Genomic DNA, 19,365 nt, shown 5'->3' with positions numbered 1-19,365 from the left:
CTCCAAGTCACACCCCCACAAAGCTAAGTTTGAACTAATGATCAAGGGATCTCCTTGTTACTTTGGTCATTTCATAAAATCATAAGAATAGGGTTTGGTTTAAAATTAGGATTTAATTTGAGATGGAAGAGAAATGAGTTTAAAAATTTAGATCTATTATTATTATTCCTGGAAATCTGACTTTATGGAGCAAGTCACACCCATTAGAAATTTCTGACATCTATTTTATTAATATCTTGATTACAGCCCAGATTAATGTAATTCTTAAAAATTGCCCATCTTCCATGGAAATGTGACTTCATGATCTTTTATTTTCATTATGGTACCCCTAATTTCTGGTCTTGATCTTAAAAATGAACAATTAGCAATTAAATGTAAGGGCACAATACCACTGAGCTTTAACTTATTGCCTAAAGCTTACAGTCAGTGAGTTACTATGAGTATTTAACAGAGTAATAAATTCACTATGGCTTAGAAAAATCTAGAATTTAATCAGAATTTTGTACTGGCTTTCATTATTGTTTATATACATAGAAATAAGAGAAGGTAAATTCAAACATCAAATGAACAAATTGTGTTGACTTTTATTCTTTTGCTATAGGAAATCTGCTTTTAGAACCACTTCATTTGTAAATTTCAGAGTTTAACAAATGAATTTAACAAATGAATTTATCTTAACCTAATAAAGAGACCTGGTGGAAACACTGTTCTCTCTACAGTATCTAACACTTCACTACTCTGTACACACATCCTGTGGTGACTTGTTCAAACCTCCAGTTAAATAATCCTTGAAATTAGACAAATTGTGAAATTTGGTGAAATAATTAAAATTAAGTAAATGTCAGCAAATGACAAAAATTGTTTTCCTATCCTGGTTTACCAACTGTTTACAGTAATCAATTAGCACTTAGGACTATTATGTATATCCACAGAATTTTAGAACCCAGACAGTGAAGTAGAGATCCCAAGATACTAAGTAACTTACCTCAAAATTCCATTTCTCCTTTTTAAAAACTGCCCCATTCCCATTTGTAACTTGTAATGAAACATTCCTTAGCAATGTTTTCCACCATCCTATAAAAAGTTTTAAATTTTAACATTATTGTTTTATACTAACTAAATTAAACTTTAGCAAGATTTAAGGTAAAATATACAGTCTCAAATGTTCTTTTTATTTTTATTTAATACTTACAACTTTTTATTTTGCAATAATTACAGATTAACATGAAGTTGCAAAAATAGTACAAGGAGTTTCAGTTTTTCCCAGTGGTAAGATCTTGCACGTAACTCTAGTCCAACTTCAAAACCAACATATTAACAATGGTACAAAAATGCTAAATAGATTATAGACCTTATTTGGTTTCATCAGATTTTACTTGCATTTATTTGTGTGTGTAGCTCCATATAGTTTTAGTGCAGATATACAGTCATGTAATCAACAAAACAATCAAGATACAGAAGTGTTCCATCAGCCCAAAGGAACTCCTTGTGCTACCCTTCATAAACTCATACCCTCGTGACTAAGACTGTACAGAATTGCCTGCAATGCAGGTGATCAAGGTTCGATATCCAGGTAGGGAAGATCCCCTGGAGCAGGAAATGGTAACCCACTCCAGCATTCTTCCCTGGAGAAGTCATGACCAGAGGAGAGTGGTGAGCTACAGTTCACAGGGTTGCAAAAAGCAGGAAACAACTGAAGGACCAACACTCCAGTCCCTACCCTTGGCAACCATTAATCTTCTTCACCTCTATAATTTTGTCATTTCAAGAACTGAGAAATAACATACAGTAGGCGACCTTTTTTAAAAACTAATTTATTTTTTATTGAAGGATAATTGCTTTACAGAATTTTGCTGTTTTCTGTCAAGCCTCAACATGAATCAGCCACAGGTATACACATATCCCCTCCCTTTTGAAGCTCCCTCCCGTCTCCCTCCCCACCTACCCCTCTAGGTTGATACACAGCCCCTGTTTGAGTTTCCTGAGCCAGACAGCAAATTCCCACTGGCTACCTATTTTACATATGGTAATGTAAGTTTCCATGTTACTCTTTCCATACATCTCACCCTCTCCTCCCCTCTCCCCATGTCCATAAGTGTATTCTCTATGTCTGTTTCTCCACTGCTGCCCTGTAAGTAAATTCTTCACTACCATTTTTCTAGATTCCATATATATGTGTTGGAATATGGTATTTATCTTTCTCTTTCTGACTCACTTCACTCTGTATAATACATTCTAGGTTCATCCAACTCATTAGAAGTGACTCAAATGTGTTCCTTTTTATGGCTGAGTAATATTCCATTATACATATATACCACAGCTTCTTTATCCATTCATCTGTTGATGGACATCTAGGTTACTTCCATGTTCTAGCTATTGTAAATAGGGCAGCAATAAACAATGGGATACATGTGTCTCTTTCAATTTTGATTTCCTCAGGGTATATGACTAGGAGTGGGATTGCTGGGTCATATGGTGGTTTTATTCTTGGTTTTTTAAGGAATCTCCATAGTGGCTGTATCAATCTACATTCCCACCAACAGTGCAAGATCGCTCCCTTTTCTCCACACCCTTTCCAGCATTTATTGTTTGTATATTTTTTCATGAGGGCCATTCTGACCAGTGTGAGGTGATATCTCATTGCAGTTTTGATTTGCATTTCTCTAATAATGAGCCATGTTGAGCATCTTTTCATGTATTTGTTAGCCATCTTTGGAGAAATGTCTCTTTAGGGATTTTTTCCACTTTTTGATTGGGTTGTTTGTTTTTCTCGCATTGAGTTGTATGAGCTGCTTGTATATTTTAGAAATTAATCCTTTGTCATTTGTTTCATTTGCTATTATTTTCTCCCAATCTGAGGGTTGTTTTTTCACTTTGCTTATAGTTTCCTTTGCTGTGCAAAAGCTTTTAACTTTAATCAGGTCCCACTTGTTTACTTTTGTTTTTATTTCAGTTACTCTAGAAGGTGGGTCATAGAGTATCTGGCTTTGATTTATATCATTGAGTGTTCTGCCTATGTGTTCCTCTAAGAGTTTAATAGTTTATGGTCTTACATTTAGGTTGTTAATCCATTTTGATTTATCTTTGTGTATGGTATTAGGAATTTCATTCTTTTACATGTAGCTGTCCAGTTTTCCCAGAACCATTTATTAAAGAGGTTGTCTTTGCCCCATTGTATATTCTTGCCTCCTTTGTCAAAAATAAGGTATCCACAGGTGCATGGGTTTATTTCTGGGCTTTCTATCTGTTCCATTGGTCTGTATTTCTGTTTTTGTGCCAGTACCATACTGTCTTGATGACTGTAGCTTTGTAGGATAATCTGAAGTCAGGAAGGGTGACTCCTCCAGCTCCATTCTTCTTTCTCAAGACTGCTTTGGCTATTCAAGGTCTTTTGTGTTTCCATATGAATTGTGAAATTAATTTTTTGTTCTAGTTCTGTGAAAAATGCCATTGATAATTTTATAGGGATTGCATTAAATCTGTAGATTGCATTTGGTAGTATAGTCATTTTCACAATACTGATTCTTCCTACCCAGGAACATGGAATATCTCACCATCTGTTTATGTCTTCTTTGATTTCTTTCATTAGTGTCTTATAATTTTCTGTGTACAGTTGTTTTGTCTCGTTATGTAAGTTTATTCCTAGATATTTAATTCTTTTTGTTGCAATGGTGAATGGGATTGATTCCTTGATTGCTTTTTCTGATTTTTCATTTTTAGTATATAGAAATGCAAGCAACTTTTGTGTATTGATTTTGTATCCTGCAACTTTGCTAAATTCACTGATTAGCTCTAGTAATTTTCACATACTATCTTTGGGGTTTTCTATGTACAGTATCATGTCATCTGCAAACAGTGAGAGCTTTGCTTCTTTTCTGATATGGATTCCTTTTATTTCTTTTCCTTCTCTGAGTGCTGTAGCTAGGACTTCTAGAACTTGTTGAATAATAGTGGTGAAAGTGGACACCCTTGTCTTGTTCCTGATCTTAGGGGGAATGCTTTCAGTTTTTCTCCATTGAGAATAATGTTTGCTGTAGGCTTATCATATTTGGCCTCTTCAGGTTCCTTCTATGCCCATTTTTTGAAGAGTTTTAATAGGTGCTGAATTTTGTCAAAGACTTTTCTTCTTCTATTAGATGACCATGTCATTTTTATGTTTCAGTTTGTTAATATGGTGTATCACATTGATTGATTTCCATATATCGAAGAATCTTTGCATCCCTGTAATAAACCCAACTATATCATGGTGTGTGACCTTTTTGATGTGTTGCTGAAATCTGCTTGCTAAAATTTTGTTGAGGATTTTTGCATCTAGGTTCATCAGTGATATTGGACTCTAGTTTTCTTTTTTTGTGTTGTCTTTCTGGTTTTGGTATCAGGCCTCGTAGAATGAGTTTGGAAGTGTCCCTTCCTCTGCAATGTTTTGAAAGTGTTTTGGAAGGATAGGCATTAGCTCTTCTCTAAATTTTTGATACAATTCTACTGTGAAGCCATCTGGAGCCATCTGGTCCTGGGTTTTTTCTGTGGGAGGGGGTGGGGGTGGGGGTGGGGGGCAGATTTTATCACAGCTTCAATTTCAGTGCTTGTAATTGGGTTGTTCATAATTTCTATTTCTTCCTGGTTCAGTCTTGGAAGACTGAACTTTTCTAAGAATCTGTCCGTTTCTTCCAGGTTATCTATTTTATTGCCATACAGTTGTTCATAATAGTGTCGTATAATCCTTTGTATTTCTGCATTGTCTGTTGTAAACTCTGCTTTTTCATTTCTAATTTTGTTGATTTGATTTTTCTCTCTTTTCTTGATCAGTCTGGCTAAGGGCTTGTCAATTTTATCTTCTCAAAGAACCAGCTTTCAGTTTTATTAATCTTTACTATTATGTCTTTCATTTCTTTTTCATTTACTTCTGCTTGGATCTTTATGATTACTTTCCTTCTACAAATTTTGGGGGTTTTTTTCTTCTTCTTTTTCCAGTTGCGTTAGGTGTAAGGTTAGGTTGTCTATTTCATGTTTTTCTTGTTTCTTGAGGCAGGATTGTATTGCTATAAACTTCACTCTTAGAACTGCTTTTGCAGCATCCCATAGGTTTTGAGTTGTCATGTTTACTTTGTTATTTGTTTTTAGAAATTTTTTGATTTCCCTTTTGATTTCTTCAGTAACCTGCTGGTTATTTAGAAACGTGTTTTGATCTCTATGTGTTTGCTTTTCTTACAGTTTTTTTCTTGTAATTGATATCTAGTCTCATAGCATTGTTATGAAGAAGATGCTTGATATAGTTTCAATTTTCTTAAATTTACTGAGGTTTGATTTGTAACCCAAGATGTGGTCTATCCTGGAGAATGTTCCATGTGCACTTGAGAAAGTATATTCTTTTGCATTTGGAAGGAATGTCCTGAAGATATCAATGAGATCCATCTCATCTAATATATCATTTAAGACTTGTGTTTCCTTCTTAATTTTCTGTTTTGATTATCTGTCCATTGGTGTGAGTGGAGTGTTAAAGTCTCCTACTATTATTGTGTTACTGTCAATTTCTTCTTTTATGTCTGCTAGTGTTTGTCTTATGTATTGAGGCGCTCCCCATGTTGGGTGCGTAGATATTTACAATTGTTTTGTCTTCCTCTTGGACTGATCCCTTGATCGTTACGTACTGTCCTTCCTTACCTCTTGTAATCTTCTTTATTTTAAGGTCTATTTTGTCTGCTATAAGGGTTGCTACTCCAGCTCTTTTGCTTCTCATTTGCATGGAATATATTTTTCCATCCTCCCATTTGCAGTCTGTATGTGTCTTGAGGTCTGAAGTGGGTTTCTTGTAGACAGTATATATATATGGGTCTTGTTTTTGTATCCATTCAGTCTGTGTATTTTGTTTGGAGCATTTAATCCATTTACACTTAAAACAATTATTGATATATTTGTTCCTATTGTCATTTTCTAATTGTTTGGGGTTGATTTTGTAGATCTTTTATCTTCGGTTGTATTTCTTAACTATATAAGTCTGTTTAACATTTGTTTTAAAGCTGGTTTGGTGGTACTGAATTTGCTTAACTTTTGCTTGTCTGAAAAGTTTTTTATTTCTTCATCAATTTTGAATGAGATCCTTGCTGAGTACAGTCATCTTGCTTGTAGATTATTCCCTTTCAGTACTTTAAATATATCCTGTCATTCTCTTCTGGTCTGCAGAGCCTCTGCTGAAAGATCAACTGTTAAGCATATGGGGTTTCCCTTGTATGTTACTTGTTGCTCCTCCCTGGCTGCTTTTAATATTCTTTCTTTGTGTTGGTCTTTGTTAGTTTGATTAGTATGTGTTTTGGCATGTTTCTGCTTGGGTTTATCTTGTATGGAACTCTCTGTGCCTCTTGGACTTGATTGGCTATTTCCTTCACCACATTGGGGAAATTTTCAACTATAATCCTTCAAAAAATTTATCATACCATTTCTTTTTCTCTTCTTCTTCTGGGACCCCTATAATTCAAATGTTGGTGCACTTGACATGATCCCAAAGGTCTCTGAGACTGTCCTTAGCTCTTTTAATTCTTTTTACTTTATTCTGCTCTTCAGAAGTTATTTCCATCATTTTATCTTCCAGCTCACTGATTCATTCTTCTGTTTCAGATATTCTGCTATTGAGTCCTTCTAAAGTATTTTTAATTTCAGTAATTGTGTTGTTTGTCTCTGTATGCTTATTCTTTAATTCTTCTAGGTCTCTGTTAGTTGATTCTTGCATTTTCTCCATTTTGTTTTTAAGGTTTTTATCATCTTTACTATCACTATCCTGAATTGTCTTTCAGGTAACTTTCCTGTTTCCTCTTCATTTATTTGGACTTCTGTGTTTCTAGTTTGTTCCTTCATTTGTGCAGTATTTCTCTGCTTTTTCTTTATTTTTTAAAGTTATTGTGTTTGAGGTCTCCTTTTCCCAGGCTTCAAGGAAAGTTGAATTCTTTCCTTGAAAAAGGTTGAATTCTTTCTTCCTTTTGGTTTCTGCCCTCCTAAGGTTGGTCCAGTGGTTTGTGTGATCTTTGTATAGGGTGAGATTTGTGCTGAGTTTTGTTTGTTTTTCCTCTGATGGGCAAGGATGAGTGAGGTGATACTCCTATCTGCTGATGATGGGTTGGTATTTTTGTTGTGTTTGTTGTTTTGATATGGCATCCTGCACAGGGTGCTATTGGTGGTTGGGTGATGCGCGGGCTTGTATTCAAGTGGTTTCATTTCTATGAGTTCTTACTATTTGTTACTCCCTAGACTGAGCGAATGAACTGAACTGAACTAACTGAGGGTTAGTTAGGAGGGGCGGCCATGAGCAGATACCCCACATCCAAGGTAAGGAGCAGTGGCTGCATTTTGCAGCAGCAGCTGTGAAGAGATACCTCACGTCCAAGGTAAGAGAAACCCAAGTAAGACTGTAGGTGTTGCGAGAGGGCATCAAAGGGCAGGCACACTGAAACCATAATCACAGAAACTAGCCAGTCTGATCACACAGACCACAGCCTTGTCTAACTCAATGAAATTAAGGCATGCCGTGTGGGGCCACCCAAGACAGATGGGTCATGGTGGAAGGTCTGACAGACTGTGGTACACTGGAGAAGGGAATAGCAAACCACTTCAGTATTCTTGCCTTGAGAACCCCATGAACAGTATGAAAAGACAAAATGATAGGATGCTGAAAGAGGAACTCCCCAGGTTGGTAGGTGTCCAATATGCTACTGGAGATGAGTGGAGAAATAACTCCAGAAAGAATGAAGGGATGGAGCCAAAGCAAAAACAATGCCAAAAGACAAAATGATAGGATGCTGAAAGAGGAAGTCCCCAGGTTGGTAGGTGTCCAATATGCTACTGGAGATGAGTGGAGAAATAACTCCAGAAAGAATGAAGGGATGGAGCCAAAGCAAAAACAATGCCCGGTTGTGGATGTGACTGGTGATAGAAGCAAGGTCCGATGCTGTAAAGAGCAATATTGCATAGGAACCTGGAATGTCAGGTCCATGAATCAAGGCACATTGGAGGTGGTCAAACAGCAGATGGCAAGAGTGAACGTCAACATTCTAGGAATCAGCGAACTAAGATGGACTGGAATGGGTGAATTTAACTCAGATGACTATTATATCTACTACTGTGGGCAGGAATCCCTTAGAAGAAATGGAGTAGCCATCATGGTCAACAAAAGAGTCCAAAATGCTGTACTTGGATGCAATCTCAAAAATGACAGAATGATCTCTGTTCATTTCCAAGGCAAACCATTCAATATCATGCTAATTCAAGCCTATGCCCCTACCAGTAATGCTGAAGAAGTTGAAGTTGAATGGTTTTATGAAGACCTACAAGACCTTTTAGAATTAACACCCAAAAAGGATGCCCTTCTCATTATAGGGGACTGGAATGCAAAAGTAGGAAGTCAAGAAACACGTGGAGTAACAGGCAAATTTGGCCTTGGAGAATGGAATGAAGCAGGGCAAAGGCTAATAGAGTTTTGCCAAGAGAATGCACTGGTCATAGCAAACACCCTCTTCGAACAACACAAGAGAAGACTCTACACATGGACATCACCAGATGGTCAACGCCAAAATCAGATTGATTATATTCTTTGCAGCCAAAGATGGAGAAGCTCTATACAGTCAGCAAAAACAAGATCGGGAGCTGACTGTGGCTCAGATCATGAACTCCTTATTGCCAAATTCAGACTTAAATTGAAGAAACTAGGGAAAACCACTAGATAATTCAGGTATGACCTAAATCAAATCCCTTATGATTATACAGTGGAAGTGAGAAATAGATTTAAGGGACTAGATCTGATAGCCAGAGAGCCTGATGAACTATGGACGGAGGTTCCTGACATTGTATAGGAGACAGGGATTAAGACCATTCCCATGGAAAAGAAATGCAGAAAAGCAAAATGGCTGTCTGAGGAGGCCTTACAAATAGCTGTGAAAAGAAGAGAAGCGAAAAGCAAAGGAGGAAAGGAAAGATATTCCCGTTTGAATGCAGAGTTCCAAAGAATAGCAAGGAGAGATAAGAAAACCTTCCTCAGAGGTCAATGCAAAGAAATAGAGGAAAACAAGAGAATGGGAAAAACTAGAGATCTCTTCAAGAAAATTAGAGATACCAAGGGAACATTTTATGCAAAGATGAGTTCGATAAAGAACAGAAATGGTATGGACCTAACAGAAGCAGAAGATGTTAAGAAGAGGTGGCAAGAATACACAGAAGAACTGTACAAAAAAGATCTTCACGACCCAGGTGATCACGATGGTGTGATCACTCACCTAGAGCCAGACATCTTGGAATGCTTAAACTACCGCACAATTGGACTCATCTCACACACCAGAAAAGTAATGCCCAAAATTCTCCAAGCCAGACTTCAGCTATACGTGAATGGTGAACTTCCAGACATTCAAGCTTGTTTTAGAAAAGGCAGAGGAACCAGAGATCAAATTGCCAACATCTGCTGGATCATTGTAAAAGCAAGAGAGTTCCAGAAAAACATCTATTTCTGCTTTATTGACTATGCCAAAGCCTTTGACTGTGTGGATCACAATAAACTGTGGAAATTCTTAAAGAGATGGGAATGCCAGATCACCTGACCTGTCCCTTGAGAAACCTGCATACAGGTCAGGAAGCAACAGTTAGAACTGGACATGGAACAATAGACTGGTTCCAAATAGGAAAAGGAGTACTTCAAGGCTGTATATTGTCACCCTGCTTATTTAACTTATATGCAGAGTACATCATGAGAAACACTGGGCTGGAAGAAGCATAAGCTGGAATCATGATTGCCAGGAGAAGTACCAATAACCTCAGATATGCAGATGACACCACCCTTACTGCAGAAAGTGAAGAGGAACTAAAGAGCCTCTTGATGAAAGTGAAAGAGGAGAGTGAAAAAGTTGGCTTAAAGCTCAACATTCAGAAAACTAAGATCATGGCATCTAGCCCCATCACATTATGGGTAATAGATGGGGAAACAGTTGAAACAGTAGCTGACTTTATTTTTTTGGGTTCCAAAATCACTGCAGATGGTGATTGCAGCCATGAAATTAAAAGATGCTTACTCCTTGGAAGGAAAATTATGACCAACCTAGATAGCATATTAAAAAGCAGAGACATTACTTTGCCAACAAATGTCAGTCTAGTCAAGGCTATGGTTTTTCCAGTGGTCATGTATGGATGTGAGAGTTGGACTGTGAAGAAAGCTGAGCGCCAAAGAATTGATGCTTTTGTACTGTGGTGTTGGAGAAGACTCTTGAGAGTCTCTTAGACTGCAAGGAGACCCAACCAGTCCATCCTAAAGGAGCTCAGTCCTGGTTGTTCATTGGAAGGACTGATGCTGAAGCTGAAACTCCAATACTTTGGCCACCTGATGAGAAGAGTTGACTCGTTGGAAAAGACCCTGAAGCTGGGAGGGATTGGGGGCAGGAGGAGAAGGGGATAACATAGGATGCGATGGGTGGATGGCATCACTGACTCAATGGACATGAGTTTGAATAAACTCTGGGAGTTGGTAATGGACAGGGAGGCCTGGCGTGCTATGAATCATGGGGTAGCAAAGAGTCAGACACAACTGAGCGAATGAACTGAACTGAACTGAGGGTTAGTTCTCCAGTAGTCTAGGGTCTTGCAGTCTGCTTCCACTCCAAAGGCTCAGGGTTTGATATCTGGTCAGTAATGAGGATTTCACAAACAGTTTGTTATGGTATTAAGGGAGAGTAAAACAAATATCCAAAAACGAGAAACCAAAGATGAACCCCAGATAAAGTTCAGTTACAAAATTAGGCAAATAATAATTAATGAAGTGTACACACATATATACATATACCCTGAGCAAACTGAATACAGTTCAACCAAAATATAGTACAGTAGATTGATCTGGCAAACAAAGGAAATCAAAAATTATACTTACCAGTTAAGAAGAAAACTAACTTAAGCACAAACTGGAAAACAAAACTAAAGCAAGGTGCCTAGTGGGGAATAAAGCATTGAAAACAAAAGTAACAAATATGTTGAGAGGAAAGGAAAGAAAGAATAGATACGCAAAGCTAAAGAGAGGTAGATGAAGAAGATTTATATACATTAAAGATTAACTGCAAGGGGAAAAGAAGGGCAGGAAAGGCAAACGAAGGATTAAATGTAAAAAAAATAATAGGTTTTTAAAAAGTAAAAATTAAAACTATTAAAAAAAAGAGAAAAGAGAAAAAAAAGAGAGACACAGAAAGAAAAAACGGGGCAAAAAAGGGAAAACTCCACAGAACTGCAAAAGCCCAATGTAGAGGCAGAGGTTTATAACAACAATAGAAAGTATGACTGAATATATACATATACATATACGCCCATAAGCAAAATCAAAACAGTCCAACAAAAACTCAGTACAAAAGATTGACACAGTGAACAAAGGAAACCAATAATTATATCTACCAGATAATAATTATACTTACCAGGACAAAACTAATTAAAGCGCAAACTGGAAAACAAAACTAAAGCAAGGCTCCAACTGGGGAATAAAACAATGAAAATAAAACTAACAAATATGTTGAGAGGAAAGGAGAGAAAGAAAAGAAAGAAAGAATTGATGTGCAAAGATAAATAGAGGTAGATAAAGAAGATTTATGGGCTTCTGGTGGCTCAGAGGTTAAAGCGTCTGCCTGCAATGTGGGAGACCTGGGTTCAATCCCTGGGTTGGGAAGATCCCCTGGAGAAGGGAATGGCAACCCACTCCAGTATGCTTGCCTGGAAAATCCCATGGATGGAGGAACCTGGTAGTCTATAGTCCATGGGGTTGTGAAGAGTCGGACACAAGTGAGCAACTTCACTGTCAGAAGGGTATGACAACTAGTATTATCCAATGTGCTCCAATATTCTTGCCTGGAGAACCCACTCTCTGACAGAGAAGCCTGGCAGGCCACAGTCTACAGGGTCGCAAACAGTCGGAGAGGACCAAAGTGACACTGTGCCCATAAACACAAGACCTTTTTTTTTTTTCTTTTTTTTTTTTTGCCTGTGGCAGCTCTGCCCCAGTGAGAGTTTAGTGTGAAGGTGGAGCAGCTGCTCGGCTTGTAGGGACCCTGGAAGCGCCAAGTGTTCAGGGACACAAACTGCCTCTATGGCAAGAGTTACGGCCCTATCAGTCTTTCTTCAAGCCTCTTGTAGTTGGTGATCAGAAGGCCTCTTTGGCCAGTCTTTCTCCGTAGCTCCACCCATTCAGGCACTTAGAGGGATCCCTTGCCTGGGGTCCTTCTCTGCTGTTTGGTGCATCAGGCACATAGACGGCCCCCCTGACTGGGGTCCTACTCTGTAGATCTGTGCATCAGGCACTTAAAGGGGCACCCTAGGTGGGCTCCTACACTGTAGTTCAGTGAGTCAGGCTTTTGATGGGCCAGCCTCTCTACTGTTCAGCTGCTGATGCTGGCATGTGGAGAGAGAGAGGCTATGGTGATGGCTCTACCCTCTATGCATGACCCAGCAGTATCACCTTGCTTCCATGGCTGCTTGACTTTCCTCCACAGGCATTTCCCACCACAATCTTCTCCCTCACGTCCCCTCTATCTATCTCTCCACAATCAATAGCAGCCCTCACATTGGGATTGCTCCACAATCCCTAATCTCCAGCTCCCAGTCATTGCACCTTCCAAGAGACCCGCATTTCTGCCTGGCATATGTAAGGTTGGGGGAAGGACTGCCTGATTCTCATTCCATTTAGGCTGCCACAGATCAGCTGTTTCACCCTCAGCCGTAAATGTTTCTCCTCTGACTCAGACAATTGCCCCGCTATGGGGATCGGAACCCTGTTTCACTTCCCCCACCCGCTGAGGGTCCAGTGCTATTAATACTCATTTTTTCCCCTAGTTCCTTCATCGTACCAAGTTTTGCATGGTTCTATATATTCTTTTCCACTGGTCAAGTCCTCCTGTCCGCTCTCAGCTGGTGTTGTGCATGCACTTCGGTGTCTGAAAGTGTATTTCTGATGTATCCATAGAGGGAGATGTACTCCACATCCACCTACTCCTCTACCATCTTGTTCTTCAATAGGTGACCTTTCAAGACTGGCTTTTTCACTCATCCTAATATGCTTGAAGTCCATCCAAGTTGTGCGTATCAATAGGCTGTTCCCTTACACTGCAGGCTGGTATCACATGTGCATAGTTGCTTTAACCACACACTCAGCTGCAGGACCTGGGTTGTTTCATTTGGGGCTATTACAAGTGAAAGTGCTAAGAACTTCTGTACAGAAATGTTTGTGCCAAAATAGGTTTTCATTTCTTTGAGATAAATGTACAGGAAAATAACTGCTGGGTAATAAATTATGTGTATATTTAACTTTGGTAGAATTCTCTAAACTCTTTTTTTTAGAGTGGCTTACCATTTTACATTCCATTCAGAAAGAATGGAAACCACAATTACAGAAAACTAACCAAACTGATCACTTGGCTCAGAGCCTTGTCTAACTCAGTGAAACAATGAATCATGCCATGTAGGGCCACCCAAGACAGACGGATCATGGTGGAGAGTTCTGAGAAAACATAGCCCACTGCAGAAGTGGATGGCAAACCACTTCAGTATTCTTGCTTTGAGAACTCCATGAACAGTATGAAAAGACAAAAAGATATGACAATGAAAGATGAACTCCCCAGGTCAGTAGATGCCCAGTATGCTACTGGAGAAGAGTGGAGAAAGAATGAAGAGGCTGAGTCAAAGCAAAAACAAAACCCAGTGTGGATATGACTGGTGATGGAAGCAAAGTCAGATGCTGTAAAGAATAATATTGCATAGGAACCTGGAATGTTACATCCTTGAATTAAGGTAAATTGGAAGTGGTCAAACAGGAGATGGCAAGAGTGAACATCAACAGTTTAGGAATCAGGGAACTAAAATGGACCAGAATGGGAGAATTTAATTCAGATGCCCATTACATCTACTACATTGGGCAAGAATCTCTTAGAAGAAATGAAGTAGCCCTCATAGTCAACAAAAGTCCAAAATGCAGTACTTGTGTGCAATCTCAAAAAGGACAGAATAATCTCTGTTTATTTCCAAAGCACACTCAATATCCCAGTAATCCAAGTCTATGCCCCAAACACTAATGCTGAAGAAGCTGAAGTTGAATGGTTCTATGAAGACCTATAAGACCTTCTATATACAACACCAAAAAAAATATGTCCTTTTCATCATAGGGACTGTAATGCAAAAGTAGGAAGTCAAGAGATACCTGGAGTAACAGGCAAGTTTGGCCTTGGAGCACAAAATAAAGCAAGGCAAAGACTAACAGAGTTTTGCCAAGAGAATGCACTGGTCATAGCAAACTCCCTCTACCACAAACAAAAGAAGACTCTACACATGGACATCACCAGATGGTCAACACCAAAATCAGATTGATTATATTCTTTGCAGCCAAAGATGGAGAAGCTCTATACAGTTAGCACAAACAAGACTGGGAGCTGACTGCAGTTGAGATCATTAACTCCTTATTGCAAGATTCAGACTTAAAATGAAGAAAGTAGGGAAAACCACTAGACCATTCTGGTATGACCTAAATAAAATCCTGTTTGATTACACAGTAGAAGTGACAACTAGATTCAAGGGATGAGATCTGACAGACAGAATTGTACAGGAGGCACTAGTCAAAACCACCCCCAAGAAAAGGAAATGCAGAAAGGCAAAATGTTTGTCTGAGGAGGCCTTAAAAGTAGCTGAGACAAGAAGAGAAGCAAACAGCAAAGGAGAAAAGGAAAGATAAATCAATCTGAATGCAGAGTTCCAAAGAAGAGCAAGGAGAAATAAGAACACCTTTCTAAGTGATCAATGCAAAGAAATAGAGGAAAACAATAGAATGGGAAAGACTAGAGATCTCTTCAAGAATATTAGAGACACCAAGGGAACATGTCATGCAAAGATGGGCACACAGAAATGGTATGGATCTAACAGAAGCAGAAGATAAAGAAGAGGTGGCAAGAATACACAGAAGAACTATACAAGAACGATACAAAAAAGGTCTTAATGATCCAGATAACCGCAATGGTGTGGTCACTCACCTAAAGCTAGACATCCTGGAGTGGGAGGTCAAGTGGGCCATAAGAAACATTACTTTAAACAAAGCTAGTGGAGCTGACGGAATTCCAGCTGAGATATTTCAAATTCTAAAAAAGACGATGATGTGAAAGAACTTCTCTCAGTATACAAGCTATTTTAAAAACTCAGCGGTAGCCACAGGACTGGAAAAGGTCAGTTTTCATTCCAATCCAAAGGAAAGGCAATACCAAAGAATGTTCAAACTAACACACAGTTGTACTCATCTCAAGCAAAGTAATGCTCAAAATTCTCCAAGTGAGGCTTCAGCAGTATGTGAACTGAGAAATTTCAGATGTTCAAGCTAGATTTAGAAAAGGCAGATGAACCAGATATCAAATTTCCAACATCCATTGATCATCAAAAAAGCAAGAGAGTTCCAGAAAAACATCTACTTCTGCTTCATTGATTATGATAAAGCCTTTGACTCTGTGGATCACAACAAACTGTGGAAAATTCTTAAAGGGATGGGGATAGCAGACCACCTTACCTGCCTCCTGAGATATCTGTATGCAGGTCAAGAAGCAACAGTTAGAACTGAACATGGGAAAATCGAGTGGTTCCAAATTGGGAAAGGAGTACACCAAGGCTGTATATTGCCACCCTGCTTATTTAACTTATATGCAGAGTACATCATGCAAAATGCTGGGCTAGATGAAGCACAAGCTGGAGTCAAGTTTGTTGGGAGAAATATCAACAACCTCAGATATGCAGATGACACCACCCTTATGGAAGAAAGTGAAGAGGAATTAAAGATCCTCTAGATGAAAGAGGACAGTAAAAAAAACGCTGGCTTAAAACTCAACATTTAAAACATGAAAATCTTGGTATCCAGTCCCATCACTTCATGGCAAATAGATGGGAAAACAATGGAAACAGTGAGAGATTTTATTTTCTTGGCTGAGAAAATCACTTTAGATGGTAACTGTAGCCATGAAATTAAAAGATGCTTGCTCCTTAGAAGAAAAGCTATGACCAACTTAGCATATTAAAAAATAGAGACATTACTTTGCTGACAAAGGTCCATATGGACCTTTTTCCAGTAGTCACATGAGGTACAATATAAATTGGGATTCCAATTCTCTCATATTCTGAGCTCTTTTAGGCCTGTATGGATTGAAAGCAAGTATAGATTACCCGTCCAGTCTTTGTACATTTATCTTCCGTGAAACAGGAAAATATAAGCCTGACAACGCCTTGATCCATCATCTGGTACATGGCTTGGTGTGAAAATCAACAAGTGAAGGCCAAACAGTTATATGGGGATGGGAATTATACCAGCCTGCAACTCTCATGGGATGACCTGTTAGTTCAGCCAACCTCTCTGCCTCTGTTGAGGCCACAGACACCTATTTGGAGGTTTCCACTCTATCCTTCTTCTTATCAGAACATCGCTAGATGATGACAAAATGAACACGATCACTTATGTTGATGTCAACGGTTTCAGCAACAGTGCAGATTTCGGTTCCAGTATGTGTAAATTTGGAGTCACTATTTAAATCACCAGTCAACGCCCCTACGCACAACCCCATCACCTCCTCCTTCTCTGTGCTGACAGTGTGATTGAGACATACTGCGAAAGCCTCCAGATGACCTGCTCTCACCGCCTGCACCACCGGCACTGCCATTTTGGCCCAGCCCCACTCACATCCACCTCCCACCTGCTTAGGCCGGCCAACCAGCTGCTCAGGCATGCAGGCTGAGTCCAAACGTTCTTTACTTAAATCCAGGAAACTAAGTGTCTTTAAGAAAGACACAAACTTTTGTTCTGAATGATCGTGTATTTTTAAATGTTTTTTACTAAGTTATTAGTCACTCCAATTCTATTAATTTCACAGATCTCATCCAGGAAAAATGCTACTCATTACCTCTCAAAAATGCTTTTATTAATGCTGCATTTTTAAGTATTAAGAAAAACGATTGCAATACCACACATGAAGTTTTCATTCAGAATAATTCATGCTTTAAAAATTATTAGATTGATTTATTAATTGATAATCAGAAAATTCTTTTCTCATAAACTTTTATATCAAGCCCAGTAAAAACACTTTTTCCTTATTTAGAGACTACCAGAATTTATTTAAAATGGCAAAGAAAAGTTAGTAAATCTACATTTGCTGTTGAACGGTCTCTAGTTACATTACTCCCTTTTCAATATTTTACATCATTGATGTTTGGAAAAATAATCAGGGTTATAAAAATCCAAGCCTGATTATCTGTGTTCTCAGATTCTTCAAGCTTTTTTCTCAATTATATGAAGAGCACAATGCAGCATTATAGCACTTGAGGCTTACTATCATTTCATTTAATTCTGTAGCCTCAAATACCTAATGATTATGAAAAATGATAATATTATGATGTGATTTATAAAATTAAAATATTCACTATTCTATTTGACTCTGTTTAAAGCAACAAATAACAAAATACTGATACCTTAATAGTTCTTAATGGTAACTTAAAATCTAAGACTGGTGGTGACTTGTAGGGTACACACCAGTTCAGCATAATGGCCGGCCTCAATTCTTACAGGTCAGTTAACATATTATTGGCCTATGCCCAATGTGCATTATTTTGAATATCACTGCTGAATATACCTGTCCTTCCTCTAAGCTAAACTGGGCACAGTGTTGGTTTAGAAAGACACACAGAAAGACAAACAAGCTTAAACCATCAGCCTGACAACCAAAATGCATTAAAAATTCATAGATAATTAATGAGAACCTACTGTACAGCACAGGGAACTCTACACAATGTTCTGTGGTGACCTAATGGGAAGGAAATTCAAAAAAGAGGGGATATATGTATACATATGGCTGAATTACTTTGCTGTACAGTGCAAACTAACACAACACTCTAAAGCAACTATGTGTGTTAGTAGCTCAGTCGAAATCTGTCTCTTTGCAATCCCATGGAATTCACCAGGTAAGAATACTAGGGTGGATAGCCATTTTCTTCTCCAGGGGATCTTCCTGACCCAGGGATCAAACCGGGTGCCTGCATTGCAGGTGGATTCTTTACCATCTAACCAACCAGGGAAGCTCAAAGCAACTATACTCCAATGAAATTTTTTTAAGTTATCTTAACTTCAATCTACAGCAGAGCTACTAGTCATCTATTTCTCAAAGTATTTACTCATAAGACAAGCTGCTCCCACTTCTTTATGTTGCTCTCTCCCTAACTTTCTGGCCATGCATGTATTCTCACTCTTCCCTATCCATGCATGTATTCTCACCCCACTCCTGTCCACTGCATCAACTTGCAGAGAATCTCTCCTTAGTATCCATCAGTGGAGTCTTTTGCAGCTTGGAATTTTTGTCAACATTTCTCCACCCCCTCGCCTTTCCCCCTCCCCCATCGCCTTGAAAGGATCACTTGGTCACCTGCCTTATTTGCTCATCAGTACTGATCCACATATAATGTTATCTCCTCTTAGCTATTATCTAAACTGGCAAATACAGAAGAATCTTCCTGAGTGAGGAGGATGAAAGTTTTAAATACTTACATATTATTAATATATTTTGCCACCTTCACTTCAATCTAATAGTTATTTATATTTTCACAGTAGTTCATACAACTTGTATAAGATCATTAACAGTGTATTATTAAATGTGTGGCTCTTTGAAAATGGTTCCATTCACCCTTTTCATAATGAAGCTTTCTTTCACTTTATTTTTTTTCCCTTGAGATATCAAATTTCAGTTTAGTGGAATTTTTTTTCCCTGTCATCATTTGCTTCACATTTGTTTATGTTTTTTATATGATATCCCTACCCTTCTGGCATGAGGCAAGTGGCCTATTCTTTCTTTCCTTCTTTTTTCAGAACATCTTGCACACTGGAAGATCAGAGGAAGAGGATGAAGTGTAAATGCTGCCTTACTAACTGAATAGTAAACAGCATTCTCCCAACAGGTTTCAGTTTGAACATTACTCATTCCAGGACTGCAGGTGATGATCACCCTGCACAGGAAAGCCAAGTCTCCCATGATAAATGATGGTTTCAAATATAACTGAGCAAAAGTAAGAACCATCACTAAGCCAGCATTTCCACTGGTAGAGCACTCCCTGAACATCTGGCCAGAAGGCTGATTCAGAATTGACTCAAAGGTAGTCTTGTTGTTGAATTATTTCTTAAAACAGCTATTCTATAGAATGTGTTCCTCAGAGACATCACCAAATACTGACCCAGTCTGTTCCTGCTTAGCTTAAACTGACAGGTTCAGTATTTTAGTTGCACTGCCTTCAGTTCAGTTGCTCAGTCCTATCCAGCTCTCTGTGACCCCATGGACTGTAGCACGCCAGGCTTCCCTGTCCATCACC

General features: G+C 38.6%; 1 pseudogene; it reads right to left on the bottom strand.

Annotated features, from left to right (window-relative positions):
• Positions 1-16,676, bottom strand: part of LOC122673875 — a 57,614-nt pseudogene extending 40,938 nt beyond the window's left edge.
• Between the last annotated feature and the right edge of the window lie 2,689 nt (positions 16,677-19,365).

Source organism: Cervus elaphus, chromosome 18, assembly GCF_910594005.1.
Source record: "Cervus elaphus chromosome 18, mCerEla1.1, whole genome shotgun sequence".
Taxonomy (NCBI): domain Eukaryota; kingdom Metazoa; phylum Chordata; class Mammalia; order Artiodactyla; family Cervidae; genus Cervus; species Cervus elaphus.
This window is presented reverse-complemented; position numbering and strand designations above follow the sequence as displayed.